The sequence below is a fragment of the Bos mutus genome, chromosome 1, assembly GCF_027580195.1.
Source record: "Bos mutus isolate GX-2022 chromosome 1, NWIPB_WYAK_1.1, whole genome shotgun sequence".
Lineage (NCBI taxonomy): Eukaryota > Metazoa > Chordata > Mammalia > Artiodactyla > Bovidae > Bos > Bos mutus.
Genome location: NC_091617.1, coordinates 50,952,133 through 50,974,956, shown reverse-complemented (window position 1 = coordinate 50,974,956; position 22,824 = coordinate 50,952,133).

Here is a 22,824-nt window from a genome sequence, read left to right as displayed (position 1 = left end):
CTTTCCCTCACACATTTTTGTTCCCAATCTTCCAATTTTCTTCTTTCCAGATATCTGTCCAGCCAGCCAGATGATTCACTCCTGCTTGTGAGTCTATGCATATTCTTAGTTTCAGCCATTTCTCTCTCCCTACCTTAAGTAGATGATTGTTATGGTTAATTTTATGTGTCAGCTTGACTGGGCTAAGGGTTGTGAAGATATCTGATAAAAAACAATTTCCGAGTTTGTCTGTGAGGGTGTTTCTGGAAAAGATTAGCATTTGAATTTGCATACTGAGTAAAGAAGGTCACCCTTGCCAATGTGGGAAACCACCATCCAGTCCACTGAGGGCCTGAATAAAACAAAGAGGTGGAGGAAGTGCCAGTGTGCTCTCTCTGTATTAGCTAAAACATTCATCTGCATTGACCCTTGGACATAGGTACCCCTGGTCTTGGACTTTTGGACTCAGACTGGGGCCTTCACTGTTATACCACCTGCCCACCCCTGCCTTGCAAATTCTCAGCCATAGGACTTAGACTGAATTATGCCACCAGTTTTTCTGGTTCTTTCAGGTTGAAAATGGCAGATTATGGGACTTCTAAGCTCCATAACCATGTAAGCCAATGCCTATAATAAATCTCCGCATATGTATGAGGAGATATTTGTATACATAGAGGCTTCCCTGGTGGCTCTGCTGGTAAAGAATCTGCCTGCAATACAGGAGACCTGGGTTTTATCCCTGGGTTGGGAAGATACCCTGGAGAAGGAAATGGCTACCTACTCCATTAATCATGCCTGGAGAATTCCATGGACAGAGGAACCTGGTAGGCTATAGTCCATGGGGTCACAAAGAGTCAGAGGGACACGACTGAGCAACTAACACACACACACATACAGGTATATTTATAGATATACTATATATAGGCTAAGATCATGGCATCTGGTCCCATCACTTCATGGGAAATAGATGGGAAAACAGTGGAAACAGTGTCAGATTTTATTTTGGGGGGGCTCCAAAATCACTGCAGATGGAGATTGCAGCTATGAAATTAAAAGACGCTTACTCCTTGGAAGGAAAGTTATGACCAACCTAGACAGCATATTAAAAAGCAGAGATATTACTTTGCCAACAAAGTTCTGTCTAATCAAGGCTTTTCTAGTGGTCATGTAAGGATGTGAGAGTTGGACTGTGAAGAAAGCTGAGTGCCGAAGAATTGATGCTTTTGAACTGTGGTGTTGGAGAAGACTCTTGAGAGTCCCTTGGACTGCAAGGAGATCCAACCAGTCCATTCTAAAGGAGATCAGTCCTGGGTGTTCATTGGAAGGACTGATGCTGAAGCTGAAACTCCAATACTTTGGCCACCTCATGTGAAGAGTTGACTCATTGGAAAGGACCCTGATGCTGGGAGGGATTGGGGGCAGGAGGAGAAGGGGACAATAGAGGATGAGATGGCTGGATGGCATCACCAACTCGATGGACATGGGTTTGAGTGAACTCTGGGAGTTGGTGATGGACAAGGAGGCCTGGCGTGCTGCAATTCATGGGGTCTCAAAGAGTCGGACATGACTGAGCAACTGAAATGAACTAAACTGAACTGATACATAGACTTCCCCACCAAGGAAGCCCGTATGTATATAGGAATTGGCTTACATGCTTATGGAGCTGAGAAGTCCCATAATCTGCCATTTTCAACCTGAAAGAACCAGAAAAACTGGTGGCGTAATTCAGTCCAAGTCCTAAGGCTGAGAATTTGCAAGGCGGGGGTGGGCAGGTGGTCTGACGGTGAAGGTCCCAGTCTGAGTCCAGAAGTCCAAGAACCAGGAATACCCATGTCCAACGGTCAGTGGAGATGAATGTTTTAGCTAATATATATCTTATTGTTTCTGTTTCTCTGGAGAACCCTGAGTAATACCATGGCAAAGTGCACTTTCTGAAGCTATGCCCAATGGGAAGATTTTCTCTTGCTTCTGTCTTTCAGGGTTTTGTGAGTCGAATTGAGTTATGTCTCCCAAATGGTATATTGGAGTCCTAACCCCTAATACCTGTGAATGTGACCTTATTTTGAAATAGGGTCTTTGCAGATATAATGATTAAAATGAGCTCATACTGGACTAGGGTGGACCCGAATACCAGTGGCAATTGTTCTTTCAAGGAGAGAGATTTGGAAACAGACATACAGGAAGAAGACCATATGAAGACACAGGCAGAGATTGGAGCTATGAGGCCACAGGTTAAGGAATGTCAAGAATTGCTAGCAACAATCAGAAGCTAGAGAGCCAAGGAAGCTTTCTCTACTAGAGCCTTAGGAGGGAGAATGGCCCTGAGCACACATTGATTTTGGTCTTCTAGCCTCTAGAACTGTGAAATAATATATCTCTGTTGTTTTAGGCCACCCAGCTTGTGGTACTTTGCTATGACAGCCCTGGCAAACTAATACACAGATCATTCCCGAGTGGTACTATGTTACAGTTAGAGTGTATTTTCAGCTTGCGTTCATCCATCAGTCAAACTCAGCTGCTTTCTCTGGTAGTGCTGATCATAAAGGGCCCTACTACCCACAATGTGATGTAGGTATGAGTTGAGAAACAGCTGCCATTACAATCGTGGTAAATGATGTGTAGTTCTGGGACACCTGTTGGTATATTTTTAGTGTCCTCTGGCCTTGCTTGTAACTGTTCATAACTGATTCCGCTTTCATCTTACAATTGATTGCAGCTGGGCTTCCTGACCATATGACTTGATGAGACTGACAGAATTCAGCTTAGGATAGGCAGCTCTTGCCTCATGTTCACTTGATGTCGTATAGTCATACGTCTTTTCACTACCAGAGCCCAACAGTGTACCAGAACCTGTTTATCAAATGGTGTACATATTGGCTGTGGATGGCATGGCCTTGCTGCAGGCCTTAGAGTGTCCACGTTGTGATTTTTCCATTGTGGCTTCCCTAAACTCTGCCTGTTGTCTTCTCCCATCAGATACATTTAGCACCCTAACATCTGCTGGATCATATGGGCCAAGCAGCAGGTCCTATGGCAGGCCCCACCGAAAGCTGAAGTCTTCCCTTGTAGCCCAGTAAATAGGTCGAGCATAATTTCCAGGTATGGCATGTGCTGCCTCCATACTCAAGAGGCCAGCAAGTTTTATGCTTCCTTGTTATTGCTGGGAGAAGCAAGACGCGATAATTTATCCTTTGCTTTCAAATGGACGTTCTTTTAGGTCTCAGACCATTTGCCCCTTAAAATCTTCACTGATGTGGAAGGATCAATGCTATAAACATTTGTGGTGCTGTTGCAGGACTCTTCTTCATCGGGATCCAACCAGTCTTTCAATTAGTGGGTTTTAGCCCTAAGAACTGCCTCAGGTTTAGTAACTAGGGAAAAGGCTATGAGTTTTCATTGAGACGAGTGACTCCATCCTTCTGTTCATCCACTGTGATTACTTCTGATTATATCTATTTAGCAATGTGTTTGTTGGTAGCTCAGCTGGTAAAGAATCTGCCTGCCATGCAGGAGACCCCAGTTCGATCCCTGGGTCAGGAGGATCCCCTGGAGAAAGGATAGGCTACCCATTCCAGTATTCATGGGCTTCCCTGGTGGCTCAGACAGTAAAGAATCTGCCTGCAATATGGGAGACCTGGGTTTAATTCCTGGGTTGGGAAGATCCCCTGGAGGAGGGCATGGCAACCCACTCCAGTATTTTTGCCTGGAGAATCCTCATGGACAGAGGAGCCTGGCGGGCTACAGTCCATTGTGTTGCAAAGAGTAGGACATGACTGAGCGTCTAAGCACAGCAATATCTATGTTGATGGTTACCCACTTACACCTGTGAATAAAATATTTTATAAGGCATCTTCATAGAAGTCTGCTTCTCCTGGCTCTCTTTCCAACATTTCTATCCTTTGTGGCAGTTATTCCCATCTTGTTTTGTCAGTAAAGTGCTACCATCTGACCCCTCTGCTACTTCATTTTCCTGTCTTCATTGACACTAAGGGCTTTTTTCTGTAATAATATTTCCTACTGTTAGTCAGGAGAACAGCCACAACTGAACTTTTCAATGATACTGGTGCCATTCTCACCAGCACATTTCTTATTTCTTTGGTAAACGGAATGCTCTTTAAGTCTTCCCATAGAATAGAACTGGTTTATAGGTTGTTAGGCCTGAAAGGTATATTCATTTTTGAATACTTTGTTCTCTGATTCTTTCTTCTTCCTCCACAGTCAGTGTACTCCAGCAGATCTAGCACATATGCTTCATGTAGTGTGGGCCAGATCTTTCTTCCAATTGCCAAGAGTCATCTTAGCAGATATTAGTAATGTCTCCTAGGGTCTTTGCTAGGGTATTAAATTCAGTACCATAAGAGAGTACTCTCCTGTCTCTTATCCATCTTTATATTTCACCTTCTGGAATACAGCAATCTCATTTTCCTGTCTCAAATGTGCTCTCCTGGCTCCAGCAGCTCATGTTGGGTTGTCCTGCATTCTCTCAGTATATAGTTCCTTTCTTCTCTTAGCACACCCAACAATTCCTCAGGTGGGAGTTATGCTGAGATAGGGGTAGATCCTGGGAGAGTCTACTTCCTAGGGCCATTTCAGGTACCCACCATCTTAGGCTGAGTTTCCTGGAAATGTATCTAAGATATGAAGGTTTGTGTGGGGAGTTCCTTCAGGAAAAAAAACCTTTAAGGAAGTACAGGAAGCAGAACTTGATAGAGGTAGACATTCCATTGTGATGAAACTATAACAGAAGTTTCAGGTGATCCTGCAGGAATCACTGAAGCTGAGACAGATCTTTAGAGTTATCACACACTGATGCAGGGGGAACTTTTTCTTTTTTTTTAAGTAATACTTTGCATTAGCCAGACATTTGGTATAGTCTGCCCTTGGGAGTGACAATAACCTTGGATGATGAGGTGTCCCTTTGATAGAGGGCAGTTTGGAGAAAGAGATGTGGCTATGAGATGTCAGCAACTACACTTCCAGCAAGTCACAAATGAGCACCTGGTCCTGATAAGGACACCCAACAGCGCACTAGTGTAATGCATAACACATATCTTCATTTATCTAAGACAATAATTAGAATATAAACTGTAAGTCTGTCTCATACATTGCTATATATCTAGAATTAGAACAGACTGGCCTAGTATTTACTCAATAAGTATTTGTTGACTAAATGATTGAACTAAATGAGTAATTAAAGCCTATTTATAGGTGCCACATTTTTTAAACTGACAATCACTTGGCACATCACAGGGAATACAAATAAATGAAAACGTAAATAGGAAAGCATACCAAAGTATATTTCTACTCTCACATCCCAGTACAAATCCCTAACGAGGCTTTTGAGTGTTCTGAAATTGAAACCATGTTTAATGCATTAAATGAACTGATGAATGGCATGGGCAGTATATTCATTTTTAGCCATGACCTTTTACTCTGATGTGAATTCTTAATGAACTGACTTAGTTGTAACTGGTGTTAAAGAGCATTAAGAAAGAGATTATAATTGGATCAGCTATTGTAGTTGGATTGACTCACAAAGACAAATTTGGTTTTGTACCTACATCTCATTAATATTCACTCTCAACTGCCTTCCAACAGATGTCTGCTTTTGACTTTAAACATAGATTTTTCAAACATTTTTATGATACTATAAACATATAGAATCTTCTGAAACATTTTTAAACTACATTCTATTAAATTTTGCCACTCTCACATATGAAGTGAGAAAAAAAAATAAGTCTGAAATGTCATCTTGTCCACTCTTCAAACATTTCTAATGTAAAATGTCATAAAAACTCAACATTAAAAAACATTTACTTTTCCCCATTTTAACAACTGTCGTGTGTGGGTTCAGGTTTACATCTGAAAACAAATGACCAAGAAATTATGAAGAACAAAAATCAAGAATAACAGAAAAAAAGGAGTTCTATGGACCTATTACCTAACTAAACAAGCATAACTGGTGATAATTATTTTAAAACAATTAAAAATCTATGGAATTTTCCCTAAGGATATGCAACAAATGAAGAAACAGTTATTAAAGAAGATCTTAATTAGAACTTGGTAACAGTAGCAAGACTCTGAGTCACTTGGTCTATGACCCTTTCCCTCATTCCCACCCCCAGCACAGCTTGATTGAAAGTCAACTTCAAGACAGTATGGCCAAGAAAATGGGTCTTTGTCTTTCCTAAACTCCTAGTTAAGGGATACTCTGTCTCACATGGGGGGATAGGCAGTCATTATTTCTTATACCTTCTCACTCTGAGTGCAAAGGCTAAGTTCCTAGTGAGTGGCTGAGAGGTCAGAAGTGCCATTTCTCCACCCAGCCTCCACTCAGAGGGAGGAGGCTCTCCCCTTGCACGACAGCCTGCGAGTCCAGGGGCCCTGATCACTTTCACCTGAACTCACTACTGGGGTGGAAATTCCATGCCAGGAGGGGCAAACTGAGAAGATCAAAGGCTACCACTCCTGTTCAGTGCCCAGAGTATTGACTCAGAATTTTTCCACAAGGGATAAACAATACTTAAAAGCAGACGTCTACAAAATGAAAGTGAAAGTTGCTCAGTAGTGCCTGATTCTTTGTGACCCCATGGACTATGTAGTCTTTAGAATTCTCCAGGCCAGAATACTGGCGTGGTAGCCTTTCTCTTCTCCAGGGGATCTTCCCCACCCAGGGATCGAACCCAGGTCTCCAGCATTGCAGGTGGATTCTTTACCACTGAACCACCAGGGTAACCCAAGAATACTGGAGTGGGTAGCCTGTCCTTTCTCCGGTGGATCTTCCTGACCCAGGAATTGAACTGGGGTCTCCTGAATTCTAGGCGGAGTCTTTACCAGCTGAGCTACTAGGAAAGCCCCTCTACAAAGTGTTTCCCAAAGGAATTGATTTCATTTGAAACAAAGTGTCGGGGATTTCAAGCCTCAAATACAATGGAGATTTTTGGTGGTAAGCAATTAAGATGAGGTTGGTATATCTATAAAAGACCTAAACCAGAAGCCATCTAGTGTACCAGAGAGAACCAGCAGAAGACACAATTAAGAAGAGCCCTCCTGGGGCCAGAGCAAACCTCAAAATCTGTCCAAAAATATTCCTGAAAATCAGCTCCAATTCAATTACATCAGACTGTAGAACAACTTATGCCCCAAGAATATGGTCAAAGATAGTAGAGCAATCAGTTAGCAATTAGTGGAGCCTAAGAACTTGGTGTGATGTCAAAGGAGTAATACCCTCTAACAGGAGGGCCAGAGAAATAGTTAAAGAGAGCTCTACTGAAACCACTGTCATCCCAGGGTGACTGTATGTATGCCCAAAGCTGCTCCCTCTGAGGAGCAACATCGGAGGTTTCACAGTGCACAATAGTAGACTTTACTCAAATCATCTATCCAAGTTGTTAAACAAACAAACAATGATAACAAAAACACAAGCTCCAGAGATGGGAGGGGATCCATATCCAGTATTTTAGAATATATTACTTAAAATGTCGTTTCAAGGAAAGATTATGAGACACACAAGGAAATAGGAAAGTGTGGGAGGTGGCCTCAAGATGGCATAGAAATAGGATGGGGAGACCACTTTCTCCTCCACAAATTCATCAAAAGATCATTTGAGTGTGGAGCAATTTCCACAAAACAACTTCTGAATGCTGGTGGAAGATCCCAGGCACCCAGAAAGGCAGCCCAATCTCTTCAAAAAGAGATAGGACAAAATATCAAAGAAACAGGAAGTGTGACCCACTTGGGAAGAAAAAGCAGACCACAGAAAATGCCTGTAACCCAAGACAGTTGATTTGAATCCACATGAAAAAACAGAGGGCTGGTAAAGGTAATCATGTAATTTTAAAAGACAGTATAAATGCATAGTTCTTTTCCTATCTTTACTTAACTGATCCATGGCAATTATAAAATAATATATGTACATTATTGTATTGTTGGACCTATAACACGAAGAAATGCAATGTATTTGCCAATAGCTGATCAAAGAAGGTGAGTGGGAGCAAAGCTGTATTGGCATAAAGAAGAGACACCAGATGGTAACTTGGATACACAGGAGCAAGTGAAGAGAACTGGAAATGGTAAATAAGAAGGTTAATATAGCAAATTCTATAAATATGTACCTGTTTTTTCTCAGATTCTTTAATAGACATAAAATGAGTAAACATTAATTTATGTAACATAATAATTATAATGATGTATGTTGGATTCAAAACACATATAGGTAATATTTAGAATAATAGCACAAAAATTGGGGAAGAGAGAATAGATGTGTATAAGAATAACATTTCTATATCATGCTGCAATTAAATTAGTATAAATCTGAAGTCGATTCTGATTAAGATGTATATGATAAACCCTAGAGCAACCACTAAGGCATAACTTTTTTAAAAAGTGAAAAAGATAAATAAAGGCAGTCATGTGAAGATGGAGGCAGAGATTGGAGTGGTAAAGTTACACACCACAGTATGCCATGGATTGCCAGCAACCTCAGAAGCTAGATTCAGTTTAGTTAAGTCACTCAGTCGTGTCCGATTCTTTGCAACCCCATGAATCACAGCACGCCAGGCCTCCCTGTCCATCACCAACTCCCGGAGTTCACTCAGACTCACGTCCATCGAGTCAGTGATGCCATCCAGCCATCTCATCCTCTGTCGTCCCCTTCTCCTCCTGCCCCCAATCCCTCCCAGCATCAGAGTCTTTTCCAATGAGTCAGCTCTTCGCATGAGGTGGCCAAAGTACTGGAGCTTCAGCTTTAGCATCATTCCTTCCAAAGAACACCCAGGGCTGATCTCCTTCAGAATGCACTGGCTGGATCTCCTTGCAGTCCAAAGGACTCTCAAGAGTCTTCTCCAACACCACAGTTCAAAAGCATCAATTCTTTGGTGCTCAGCTTTCTTCACAGTCCAGTTCTCACATCCATACATGGCCACAGGAAAAGTCATAGGTAAAGAAGCTAGATAAAGAACCTACCTGCCAAGGCAGGAGACGCAGGAAACAAGAGTTCAATCCCAGGGTCAGGAAGATCCCTGGAGGAGGGCATGGCAACCCACTCCAATATTCTTGCCTGGAGAATCCCTTGGACAGAGGAACCTAGTGGGCTACAGTCCATGGAGTTGCAAAATGTCAGACAAAACTGAAGTGATGTGTGCGCTCACGTGCACAGAAGCTAGGAACAGGCAAGAAAAGGTTCCTCCTCAGGCCTTCAGAGGGAGTGTGGCCCTGCCAACAGCTTGATTTGAATTTCTAGCCCTTCAATCTATAATAAAATAAATTTCTGTTGTTTTAAGCCACCCAATTTGTGGTAATTTATGATAGCGGACTTAGGAAACTAATACCGACAACTAGAACTGTAGTTGAATGTTTTTGAAAATGGGTGCTGGCATATTAATTTTTCTAAAAATTTAGGAAGTAGCATCTCAGAAAAACTTAATGCATTGTTTTGTATTGAGTTGTGTCCCCGATGTGTTTGAATTCTAACCCCCAATACCTCAGAATGTGACCATACTTGGAAATAGGGTCATTTTAGATGTAATCAGTTCATTAAGATGAGGTTATATGGGGCCAGGTCCAATCCAACATGACTGGTATCCTTACAAAAGAGGACATGTGGACACAGACTTGTATACAGTGAGAACATCGCGTGAAGGCTGGCCTTTTACTGCCACAAGCAAAGCAGGAGAGAAGAGACCTGCAACTGACCCTTCCCCAGCGCCATTAGAGGGAACACAACACCCTTGTAGCCTCCAGAACTGTGAGATAATAACATTTCTGTTGTTTAAGCCAGTTTGTAAACACTTTATTAAGGCAGTCCTCACAAACCGATACACTCATAATGCTATTTCCAAGTCAGGACAACTGTTAATTTTTGGGTTTATTTCCTTTCAGTTTCATACCTATAAATTTGATCCACATTTACTTATGTGCACATATATACATATAACCTCCATCCAAATATTAGAGGCAGGTTCTTCTTAATAAAATTATCCCAAACTTGGAAATAAAGACTAGCGTGTGACCTTCCAAACTCTTGCTAGAAGCTGTCTAGCAAGCTTGTCTGAGTCATCTGCCATTCCAAAGGAAAGTAATATTGACTTACAATTTATTATTGATTAAGGCTCAGTCTCTAATGAGTTACATGTTAACTACAGAAGATTAATAAGGTACAAATTACATTTTTTTCTAGTAGAGACTCAAATGTTTTTTTGTCCTATAGAAAAGATAACCCCTAAAGGTTACATTTCATTGCTCTGCATCTAAATTAGTAAACTTATTTCAGCTTTCTCTCCTTTTGTAGCCATCTTTCAAACTCTCATATCCTCCTTTGAAACAGGTTTGCCATCCTTCTAATTCTCTCATTAATGAGTTTAAAAAAAACTTTGACATATATATACTATATATTTGTATATCACAATTTTAATTTTTTGAAAATTATACTTTGAAATGCCTTAGAAGAGTAGTTCCCAAACTTTCAGAGTTTATGAAGAAGAAAATTTATTAAAATAAAATTAAATTGGATGACTGAGATAGAGTTGCCAATTTTAATTTTCCAAGTAGTGTCAATTTTAAAATTACAAACACAGAAAATCAACATTATTCATACCAACATTTCATAAAAGGTAGGGCATGGCCTTTTAACACCAAAAGAGTAGAATAAAACATAGCATAAGATATGTATTAATAATATTATGAAAATTTGCCCCATTCTAGTTATTTTTCTCATTACACTGTATATTAGGGGAAATAAGCATAATTTAGGAAGCATTCCTTACAGGTGACTGGTTTCCTTCCTACTTGTGCAGTCTCTTATTTTAAGTCTTTACTAAGGACTCTTTGTGTCCTAACAAGAGCCTGCTATGTGGCAAAAGATCACTGATTATGTGCCAGGGAGGCATATTCTATATACAAACGTGGTTTATGACATTAGGAAAAATATATTCTAGTGGAGAAAGATGCATTGAATAATCCCTCCAATGTAATTAAAATTGTAGTAAATATTATAAGGATAAAGGTTAAATTTAATAGTGTGCCCCGAGTTGCTTCTCAGTAGCCTCTCAGTGAAAACTTCTGCCTTGATAGAAGGGCTTAGAAAATTATTCTGAGGTGCTTCTCTCAATAAAAGGAAGCCACTTTCCTCTCCTTAAAAGTTAAGTATGTGAAGGTGCTTGGTGGTAACAGATCACCGATAGTAATAGACCTTAACTTGCATAACCACCTGAGCTTAACAGGAACCCTCAGAAGGAGACGAGCCCTCCCACCACTTCTTTCCCTTTCTCAACCATGAAGAAAGGAGCTGGGCACTGAATGGTCCCTTCTAGATGAAATAAACAAATTAAAATGAGGTCAGTTCATGGTTAGTCTTTTTAAGAGCACAAAAGTGCTTTGTTGCAGTTGATAATAATGTTATATTGTTAATTAGCTCTATTAGCTCAGCAGCTCCACAGACTGAGGCCCTAAGGCTGTGAAGCAGTCCTACAAGGAAGGAAGAAGGGCATTATCATGTGCAAATCTCCCTTATTACAAACTTTGAGATAAATTTTGACTCGATTGAAAAAGTGTGGGCAATTTGGGCTTCAGGAGAATTTGTAAATAGTTAAGTGAGGAAGCCAAATGCTTCACGCTCTTCCATATAATGTCATGGAGAGTTAATGGAAAAGACAAGATGTCAAAACTTAAAAATTGAAGTCCAAGGACACTTTCTTTGAACAAGGACTATGAAATTGGTAGAGGGACATACAGTAACATAGCCTAGGAACATAGACTCCTAGAGAGCACTGCTTACTGCATATTTCAAGCATGAAAGTGGGTAGTGGCTTTCTCTTTGTTATATAATCAGAGAATACTCCCTATATGTTTGCATATCAATGTAATTCAGCAAAGTAGAATTTGGTAGGTTTGGCAGAGGACTAGGACAACGACTATCTCCTCATTCTTCTGCCATCCCAAGGTTTATCTGCATTCCACGGTAGTGTTCCTAGCTGGGGGATGAGCCGTATGGGTGAGGATCACCCAAGATTGGGATGAAAGTCTTCTATAAATTTCTGAGCAAGCTTGAGGGATAATTATGTATGATTTACTGAAAACCAGTTAGATAAGATATTCTGAGGACTAAAGGCCCATTTTGCACTCAGGGCAAGAAAAAGGAAGTTTGATGAAAAGTTTAGTAGTCTCAACTCTCTACTCCTCAGTAGACCACCAAAGAAGCCCATTGATCAACCATGACTAACTTTATTTGACTCATAGCATGAGGGAGAACACCAACTTGAAAAAATAGTGATTGCTTCTCAAAATGGGGAAATTATGGAAGCATACTTACAGGGTTTTAGAGCCAATTCTGAGTTCTGCAAGACAGGCAAGTTGTTAAGATTGGGCAGTTTATGATAAAATAACTTTGGATTTATGGGTACAGCAAGATGAAGGCCTTAAGGAGGGTCTTTTTTTTTTTCATTTTATATTTTTTAAATTTTTTAAAATTATTATTATTTTTTTTACTTTATAATATTGTGTTGGTTTTGCCATATATCAACATGCATCCGCCACGGGTGTACACGTGTTCCCCGTCCTGAACCCTCCTTCCTCCTCCCTCCCCATACCATCCCTCTGGGTCATCCCAGTGTACCAGCCCCAAGCTTTCTGTATCCTGCATTGAACCTGGACTGGCGATTCATTTCTTATATGACATTATACATGTTTTAATGCCATTATACCAAATCATCCCCCCTCCTCTCTCTGACAGAGTCCAAAAGACTGTTCTATACATCTGTGTCTCTTTTGCTGTCTTGCATACAGGGTTGTCATTATCATCTTTCTAAATTCCATATATATGCATTAGTATACTGTATTGGTGTTTTTCTTTCTGGCTTACTTCACTCTGTATAATAGGCTCCGGTTTCATACACCTCATTAGAACTGATTCAAATGTATTCTTTTTAATGGCTGAGTAATACTCCATTGTGTATATGTACCACTGCTTTCTTATCCATTCACCTGCTGATGGACATCTAGGTTGCTTCCATGTCCTGGCTATTAGAAACAGTGCTGCGATGAACATTGGGGTACACGTGTCTCTTTCAATTCTGGTTTCCTCGGTGTGTATGCCCAGCAGTGGGATTGCTGGGTCGTATGGCAGTTCTGTTTCCAGTTTTTTAAGGAATCTCCACACTGTTCTCCATAGTGGCTATATTAGTTTGCATTCCCACCAACAGTGTAAGAGGGTTCCCTTTTCTCCACACCCTCTCCAGCATTTATTGCTTGTAGACTTTTGGATCGCAGCCATTCTGACTGACGTGAAATGGTACCTCATTGTGGTTTTGATTTGCATTTCTCGGAGTCCCTTGGACTGCAAGGAGATCCAACCAGTCCATTCTAAAGGAGATCAGCCCTGGAATTTCTTTGGAAGGAATGGTGCTAAAGCTGAAACTCCAGTACTTTGGCCACCTCATGCGAAGAGCTGACTCATTGGAAAAGACTCTGATGCTGGGAGGGATTGGGGGCAGGAGGAGAAGGGGACGACAGAGGATGAGATGGCTGGACGGCATCACTGACTCGATGGATGTGAGTCTGAGTGAACTCCAGGAGCTGGTGATAGGGAGGCCTGGCGTGCTGCGATTCACGGGGTTGCAAAGAGTTGGACACGACGGAGCGACTGAACTGAACTGAACTGATAATGAGTGATGTTGAGCATCTTTTCATGTGTTTGTTAGCCATCTGTATGTCTTCTTTGGAGAAATGTCTATTTAGTTCTTTGGCCCATTTTTTGATTGCATTGTTTATTTTTCTGGAATTGAGCTGAGGGAGTTGCTTGTATATTTTTGAGATTAGTTGTTTGTCAGTTGTTTCATTTGCTATTATTTTCTCCCATTCTGAAGGCTGTCTTCACCTTGCTTATAGCTTCTTTTGTTGTGCAGAAGCTTTTAATTTTAATTAGATCCCATTTGTTTATTTTTGCTTTTATTTGCAATATTCTGGGAGGTGGGTCATAGAGGATCCTGCTGTGATGTATGTCGGAGAGTGTTTTGCCTATGTTCTCTAAGAGTTTTATAGTTTCTGGTCTTTTGTTTAGATTTTTAATCCATTTAGAGTTTATTTTTGTGTATGGTGTTAGAAAGTGTTCTAGTTTCATTATTTTACAAGTGGTTGACCAGTTTTCCCAGCACCACTTGTTAAAAAGATTGTCTTTTCTCCATTGTATATTCTTGCCTTAAGAAGGGTCTTGATAAACACATTTTTAGTTTTGGTAAGCTGTTAAATTGGTTCACAGGCTTATCTTGGGAGCAAGTAATTCCTAAAGCAAGCAAGTATCTATTTTTGTTCTGGCCCAGTATTGTTTAAAATAGGGACAGGAAAATTTCCTTGGTCTCAGTATTTTTTAACCTAAAAGTGGGAATTACGTTGCTTTTAGTTCTCCAGATTCCTGTTGGCCTTTCTCTAGCCAAAGCTGTAGGATAGACCATTATTACCTAAGGATGTGACAAATCAGGGTGTATGTTGGTATTTGATGTATTGTGGTCATGTGAAGAGTTTCTGAGCATAGTCGTTCAGTCTCTATTAGGGACAGATTTGCTTGTTCATTTTGCTGAAGGATCATGTTTGGATCATTTGATGGAACAGCATCTGTACAGCAGAATTTAAGCCTCCAGAATTCATACTTTTGAGAGTTGCAACATGGACAATTACTAAGATGAAGACTGTGATAAGTAACTTAGAAGCAGTTACTTCTAAGGCAGGAGCCAAGAGTGACCAAATTAAAATAAAAGAATACCAGTCTCAACGTGAAGCGGCCACACAATCAGATATGAGGATATTAGCCAAATTGCATAATTTTATGATTTAGATGTTGGCTTCCCAGATAATTTTAGCAAATGTACTCTGGATCTTTTAGTAAAGATCCAGAGATCTATAGTTATGTAAGTACAACATTTTCCCCTAAGTCCCATCCTAAAAAAATGTTTTTACACATGTTCCACTTTGAAAGATCTCTATTTTGAACCACCTGTCCAAATTTATGAACCCCTTGGGTGAGGAATTGCTTCCATAATATTGTCATTCTTCTGCTATTCTCTGTACCATTGCCCGTAGAATTCTGCCTACTTTTCAAGCCTCATGTGAAGTGTGAAATAGCAAAAAAGCAGTCTAAAATATTCCTTTGGTGGCTATTTTTTAAAATCTAAATCGAAGCCCAGAATTTCTCCTTTTTGAATTAAATTGTCTAAATGTCTGTTTTTCTTAGAAGGGAAATTGATGGGTCAAAATGAACCCAGGATGATATTAAGAACTATTTTCAAGGCTGTCATCAGTTTACTGACATTACTGATCCCTGTTCAATTTACAAATTTCTGATTACAGTCAATAGTCTTTTGTGCTTCAAATTACTCATATATGGATATCAAGTAGAAAAAGCATGATACCCATCCCATTACCTGGTACCAGGCCAATTCTATTTGACATCCACATATGAGTATTTTCAGTGAAAGCAGATCATTGTGTGGTTCCTCGCAAGTAGAATTGGATTTAAATCACAAAAGACTGTTGACTGCAATCTGTAAATTGGACTGGGATGAGGATTTAGCTTAACTAACACCTTTCTTATAAGGTCTGTAAAAGCAAGGCAGCCCCTCAATGTACCCCTTGACTCCCTGGATTTTTCTATGCTCTATTTCTGTGAAAGCTGGATTGCGAAGACTAACTCCTCTGTAGATTTCTTTTTTCTACAGAAAAATGAACATTCCTTTCTAGATTTGACATATTAGAAACTTTAGATTTCTGTCTGGTCTATTGTGGTTTTGCCATCTAAATAAGCAGCTTGGTAGTTCAGTTCAGTTAGCAAATATTATAAAAAGGACTGTGTTTTGTCTGATTTGTAACAAAGAAATGGTACCAAATGAAGCTGGGTAGCTCCCAAAGTAAAATCTCCCATTAGAATATAATGGCTTTTGAAATGAAAAATTAACATTGTGAGATAAAAATTCTGTGTACTTCTTTCTGTGTATCAGATGTAATGTATTCCACATGTACAACAAGGGAGTGGATAAAAGGACATGTGTTGTTGCAAAGTTTCTGTATTTTTTCTGATGTGGCAAAACATTAAGTTTATATTTTAAGTTAATGAATTGTGAAAAGTGAAGCATGTATATTGTAATCCTTTAGAGCAACCGGTGGAAAAAACATGAGAAGGCATAGTAAATAAAAAGCCAATAATTAAAATGGTTTACTAAAAAATACTTGAAATTCAAAAGAGTAGAACAAAGGGAAAACTGGAACAAAAGACAAAGGGACTAATAGACAAACTAATAATAATATTTTAGACTTAAATTCAACCATATTAATAATTACATTAAATGTAAATTTTCTTTTAATTAAAAAAAACAGATATTGTCAATAAGAAAAAAAAAATCCAACTATTTGCTATCTACAAGAAACCCACTTAAAGTATAATGATATAGATAGGCTAAAAATAGAAGCCTGAAAAATGATATACCATGGAAATACTAAAGAATAAAAAGAAGCTGGAGAGCCTATTTTAATTATCAGACAAAAGAAACTTCGGAACATGGAAAATTACTAGGAATAAAGAGGGACTCCAGTATTCTGGCCTGGAGAATTCCATGGACTCTGTAGTCCATGGGGTCACAAAGAGTCGGACACGACTGAGCAACTTTCACCTTCACTTTCAAAGAGGGACTTAACACAATTATTAAAGGCTCAATTTACCAATGAAGCATTACGATTTTAAAAGTATATGCATTAACAACAGACATTAAAAAACTCTGCTTAAAGTGATGCAAATGCTGATAGAAGTTAAAGGAAACATAGACAAGTCCAGAATTATAATTACAGACTTTAATATTCTTCTCTTTATAATTATTTTAAAAGTAGATACAAAATCACCACAGATTTCAAAGACTTGAATAATTTTATCAACCAACTAATCTGATTGTCATTTATAAAGCATTCTATTCAACAACAGGTACTTATTTATTTTTAAGGGTACATAGATAACTCTTAATGACCTCATGGACTATACAGTCCATGGATTTCTTCAAGCCATAATACTGGAGTGGGTAGCTTCTCCAGGGGATCTTCCCAACCCAGGGATCGAACCTAGGTCTCCTGCGTTGCAGGCAGATTCTTTACCAGCTGAGCCACCAGGAAAACCCATAGATAACTCACCAAGATGGTTCATGTTATGAGTCATAAGAAACTTATTATATTAAATGAAATAATGCAACTGATATTATCTAATTATAAAGGAAATAAAAATTAAAAACAAAAAATTACTTGGAAATTTTGTAAATGTTTGTAAATTAGCATAATCCTATAGAAAATACAGATCAAAAAGGAAGTCTCAAGGGAAATCAGAAAATATTCTGAACAAATAGAAATTAGAATGTATTAAAATTTATGAGATACAGTTAAAGTAGTCCTTAGAGGGAAATTTGTAGCACTCAGAGCTGATAATGGAAAAAGAAAATTATCTCAAACAGATAGGATAAACATTAATAAACTACAGGATTAGTGCAAACTTTACCAAAAACAAGCAGAAAGAAGGAAATGATAAAGAAAGGAACACAGATCAAGAAACTGGAAATAAGCAAAAAAATAAAAAACAATAGAGGGAAACCAATAAGTGCTAAAAGATATTTCCTTGATAGATTAATAAACTGACATACTTCTAGCAAGACTGATGAAGAGCAAAAGAAAGGAGGCACAAAATACCAATATTAGTAAGAAAAGTATCACTTCAGTCTAACATATATTAAAAGAAAATTAAGGGACTGCTATGAGTAACTCTATGCACATAAATTTGATAGCTTAGATGAAATAGACTGATTTCTTGAAAAACACAGCAAAATGATAGAGAGCCCAAAGAGTCCCATATCTATTTGAGAAATTGAATTTGTTGTTAAAGATAGTCCAAAAAAGAAAAACTCCACGCCCAGATGATTTCATTAGTAAATTATATGAATATTTTTGAAAGAAATAACACCAATTTTGCATAATGCCTTCCACAAAATAAGGACCACCTCCCAACTTGTTTTATATACCTAGCATTACTTTGATTCTTTGATACCATATCCAGACAATGGTAGTACAAGAAAATAAAACTATAGATCAATATCTCTCATAAACACAGATGCAAAAATCCTCAACAAAATGCAGTAAATTAAATTAAGTATAAAAAAGAACAATACTTAATGATCAAATGGAGTTTATCTTGGGAATGCAAGGTTGATTCACCATCTAAAAATGAATGTTAACTCACCGTACTAACAGACTTAAGAAAAGCCACATGATCATATCAATTGATGCAGAGGAATCACTTGAGAAATTTAATGTCCATTCATGATAAAATCTCCTCACAAACTAAAAGGAAGATGGAACTTTTGTAATACAGCAATGGGCATCTGCAAAAAACAGTTAGCAGTAACCTAAAACTAACATACCCACATCTCTTAAGTCTCCTGCATTGACGGGTAGGTTCTTTACCACCAGGGCCAACTGGGAAGCCACGCCTGACATACCTGGTGGTAATAAAGACTGGAACGGTTCTTCTGGAAACGTTTGGCAGTTAAACATATACCTATCACAGCTGATTCCTAGGTACTGACTTTAAAGAAAAAGAACTTATGTTCACACAAAAGCATGGATGTGAATGTTTATAACAGTATTATCCATAATTGCCCCATGGAGAAACAAACTAAATTTTCTTCAGTGGGTGAATGAATAAACAAACCTTGGAATACATTGCAACTATGAAAAGAAATGGACTACTGACACACACAACAATGTGGCTGTATGTTTTGTATTAAGCTAAAGAAGCCAATCTTTAAAGTTTAAGTTTACATGACATTCTGAAAAGGACAAAACTATTGGGACAGAGTAATAGCACTTAACCAAGCTTGCATGTGAGGTGAGAGTGACTACCTCCCGAATAGTAAGAAGGATTTGGGGGGAGTTTGGGAATTGCTCTGTATCCTTTTGTGTGGCACTTACAAGAATCCGTACATGTGGCCTCCTGGTTAAGAATCCACCTTGTAACGTAGGGGATGTGGATTCAATCCCTGGTTGGGAAACTAAGATCCCACATCCCCTGGGCAGCTAAGCCCAAGAGCTGCAACTAAAGATTCTGCACGAAGCAACAGAGATCCTGTGCCACTACTAAGAACCAGTCTGACCAAATGAATAAATAAGTAAATGAATATTAAAAACTATGCTTAATGACCAAAGCATTATATTTTTGTTATTATTACTGTAATAAATAATCTTTGGATTATTTATTAATAAATAATTCAAAGATTATTTATTACATAGCACAATTTAACAGTCTAAAATCTTAGGCTTAAGGTCTGGAAAAAACAATTTAAATCAGAATCTCCTATGATTTAGACTAGCATTAGAAAAGTTCATAAGGCTAAACACTTTAAAAAAACTGTCAATTCAATTTCTTTATTCAGTTCAGTCACTCAGTCATATCCGACTTTTTTCGAACCCGTGAACCATAACACACCAGGCCTCCCTGTCCATCACCAACTCCCAGAGTCCACCCAAACCCATGTCCATTAAGTTGGTGATGCCATCCAACTGGATGCCATCTCATCCTGTCATCCCCTTCTCATGCCTCAATCTTTCCCAGCATAAGGGTCTTTTCCAGGTCTCTGAAAAAAATTTTGTGTCCCAAGACACATAGAACTAATGGGAAAAAATTTTTAAATAGTAATCATTACAAAGTAAACCCAAATCTTGTACTAATTAAAATATTGTTCAAACATTATTTTTTTTTACATAAAAAATAGCAAAAAAGATGTGGATAAAACCAGGGAAAAGATGTGGAGTTATTTTTAGGTTAGAATTACATCACTTTACGAAATTCCTTGCTGGTCCAATGGCTAGGACTCCACACTTTCACTACGGAAGCATGGGTTCTATCCCTGGGAGCTAAGATCCTGCAAGCTGAGTGGCTTGAAAAAAAAAAATTAATGACATCACTAATTTGTTCAAAGCTTATGTATTTATCAAGTATGTTTTAAGACCATTGAATTAATTTCAAAAGCTCTGAGTGTCTAGCTTTTCTTCTACTTGGGGTCAAAGATGATTAACCAAATTCATGGTTAAGGCTTTTCTTCTGAGTTACCATTTTAGCTGGGAAAACATACAAAAGAAGCACAGTTAACATATTCTCTCTCTCTCTTTAAAAAAATTCTTGACTACCTAGAGTAGACACTTCTTGAGTGTGTAAATTAGTACAAAACAATATTTTAACAATCAATTAATCTCTAAGTTTTACAAGAGTAGGGGAAAGGAGAAAGAAAGAAAAAGGAAAACGTAGCTGGCTTTAGACAAATATAAAAGTATCATTGAAAAAGGCTAATTACCCCCTCTCTACAAGGAGGGAGTAGGCTTAGATATGGGAAAACCCATCTTCACCCTTAAACCCTTTCAGGCTAACATGAGTGTGCATATGCCCGCCCCCTCTCCACACCACCCCCGAACACAAACAGGGTCAAGATAAGGGGAGAGAGGCAGAGACAGGCTGAGAGAGAGAGAGATAGATCGACTATGGCCCGTATAAAGAGTACCATGTGATCCAGGAATCTCATTCCTAAGCATTTATTTGGAGAAAGCTCTAATTCCAAAAGATACTTGGCACCCCAGTGTTCATAGCAGCACTATTTACAGTAGCAATTCATGGAAACAACCTAAATGTCCATCAACAGATGAACGGATAAAGATATATATATATATATATATATATATATATATATATAAATGGAATATTCAGTTCAGTTCAGTCGCTCTTATGACCCCATGAATCACAGCACGCCAGGTCTCCCTGTCCATCACCAACTCCCGGAGTTCACCCAAACTTATGTGCATCGAGTCGGTGATGCCATCCAACCATCTCATCCTCTGTCGTCCCCTTCTCCTCCTGCCCCTAATCCCTCCCAGCATCAGAGTCTTTTCCAATGAGTCAACTCTTCGCATGAGGTGGCCAAAGTACTGGAGTTTCAGCCTCAGCATCAGTCCTTCCAATGAACTTAGCCATAAAAAGAATAAAATAATGTCATTTCCAACAACATGGATAGGCCTGGATGTTATCATACCAAGTGAAATAAGTCAGAGAAAGACAAATATATCATATCACTTACATGTGGAATCACAAAAAATACAAATGAACTTATTTATAAAACAGACTCATAGACATAAAAAGCAAACTTACAGCTACCAAAGGGGAAAGGGGTAGGGAGGAATAAACTGAGAGTTTGGGATTAGCAGATACAAACTACTATACATAAAATAGATAACCAACAAGGCCCTACTGTACAGGGAACTATACTCAGTATCTAGAAAGTAACCTCAAAACTGAATCACTCTGCTGTATACCTGAAAATAACACAACATTGTAAATCAACTATGTTTCAATAAAAATAAAAAAAGCAGCAACTCAAGCCTTTGACAATTCTATCAAATGTACAATTTAAAGCTCCAATATCTTTTGATCACTGAAGCACAAAAATAAAAAGGAGGATTTCTCCTTTGTTATCAAAGTGATCTCTCTTTTATGTTGACAAAACAGAATCTTGTAAGTGTTGCTTCCCTTTTTTTCGAATGTACTTTTCAAATGAATAACCTTATTCTTGTTAAAATTTCCCAAAGTGGTCCCTGGGTGTTAGTAATAGAATTATGCCAGGTACAGAAAAATGTATATGAAAGAAAACAGAAATCAAGGAGGCACTCAGCCAGGCAGGCAAACTGATGGAGAAGGTCCCATTAGAATTGCAATCATGACCAAAAATGATGGTTATGCAAACCTCTAACCTCTAGAAGCTGACAAAAGAGTATTTGTCACCAGCTGGGGTCCAGTGACCTCTCCATCTCTAGGTAGACAAAACCAAATGAAGCACTTCTCAGGGATACAAAGAGCAGACTGAGGAAGATCCTAATAAAATGTTGAAAAGGTGTCACAGGTCAAAGACTGTCCAAGGAACTTATCTGTCAAGAACTACTGGACTTGGCAGTTCTTAGGGATGACTTGAGGCCTTGCTCTCAAGTTCATGACCCTCCTCTTCCTTAACTTGTCCTACAGACTCAAACAGAAAGTGACAAGAGAAGACAGAAACAAACAGTAGCAGGTTCCACCATGGGGGAGAGATTTCAGTGGGGATGGGCCAGTCAGTGATTGGCATCTGGAGAACCGTTCAAACCTTCTGATAAGTGATCTGGTAGTGCTATTTATAGAAGGTAGAATGAATGACCGCCTAAAAGTTTCACCTGACCATGTGCTCCGTTGTGTCCGATTCTTTGCAGCCCCATGGGCTGTGGCCCACCAGGCTACTCTGCCCATGGGGGGAGGTACCACTTCTTACTCCAGGGGATCTTCCTGACCCAGAGATGGAACCCATGTCTCTTACATCTCCTACTTTGCAGGTGGATTTTTTGCCACTAGCACCAGCTGGGAAGCCCTCATCTGATAATAGAAATTATGTAATACATGGTTCTCAGTTTATTAGGGACTGGGGTTGCTAAGGATTTTTTGCTTATAAAGTCACATGAAGATTATAATTTTTACTTATTCATTTCAGTTTTTTGCTGACTAATTCGAGATTTGAATTCAATAAAAGATTCTGGGGTATAAGAATACCATCTATGAAATACTTTAAAAGTGATAATAAACTTGTGGTGATATAAATATGAATTCAGTCTTGTCCCAATCTTGGAGAGGTTTTCAGTCTAAATAGATACATATTTAAAATAACAAGAGGGCGTCCATGTGTTGTTTTTGTCCTTCAGAAAATGAAGTTCCAGTTCAAATTATATTTACTATTGCTTCTGATAAATATTTAAAATATAACATTA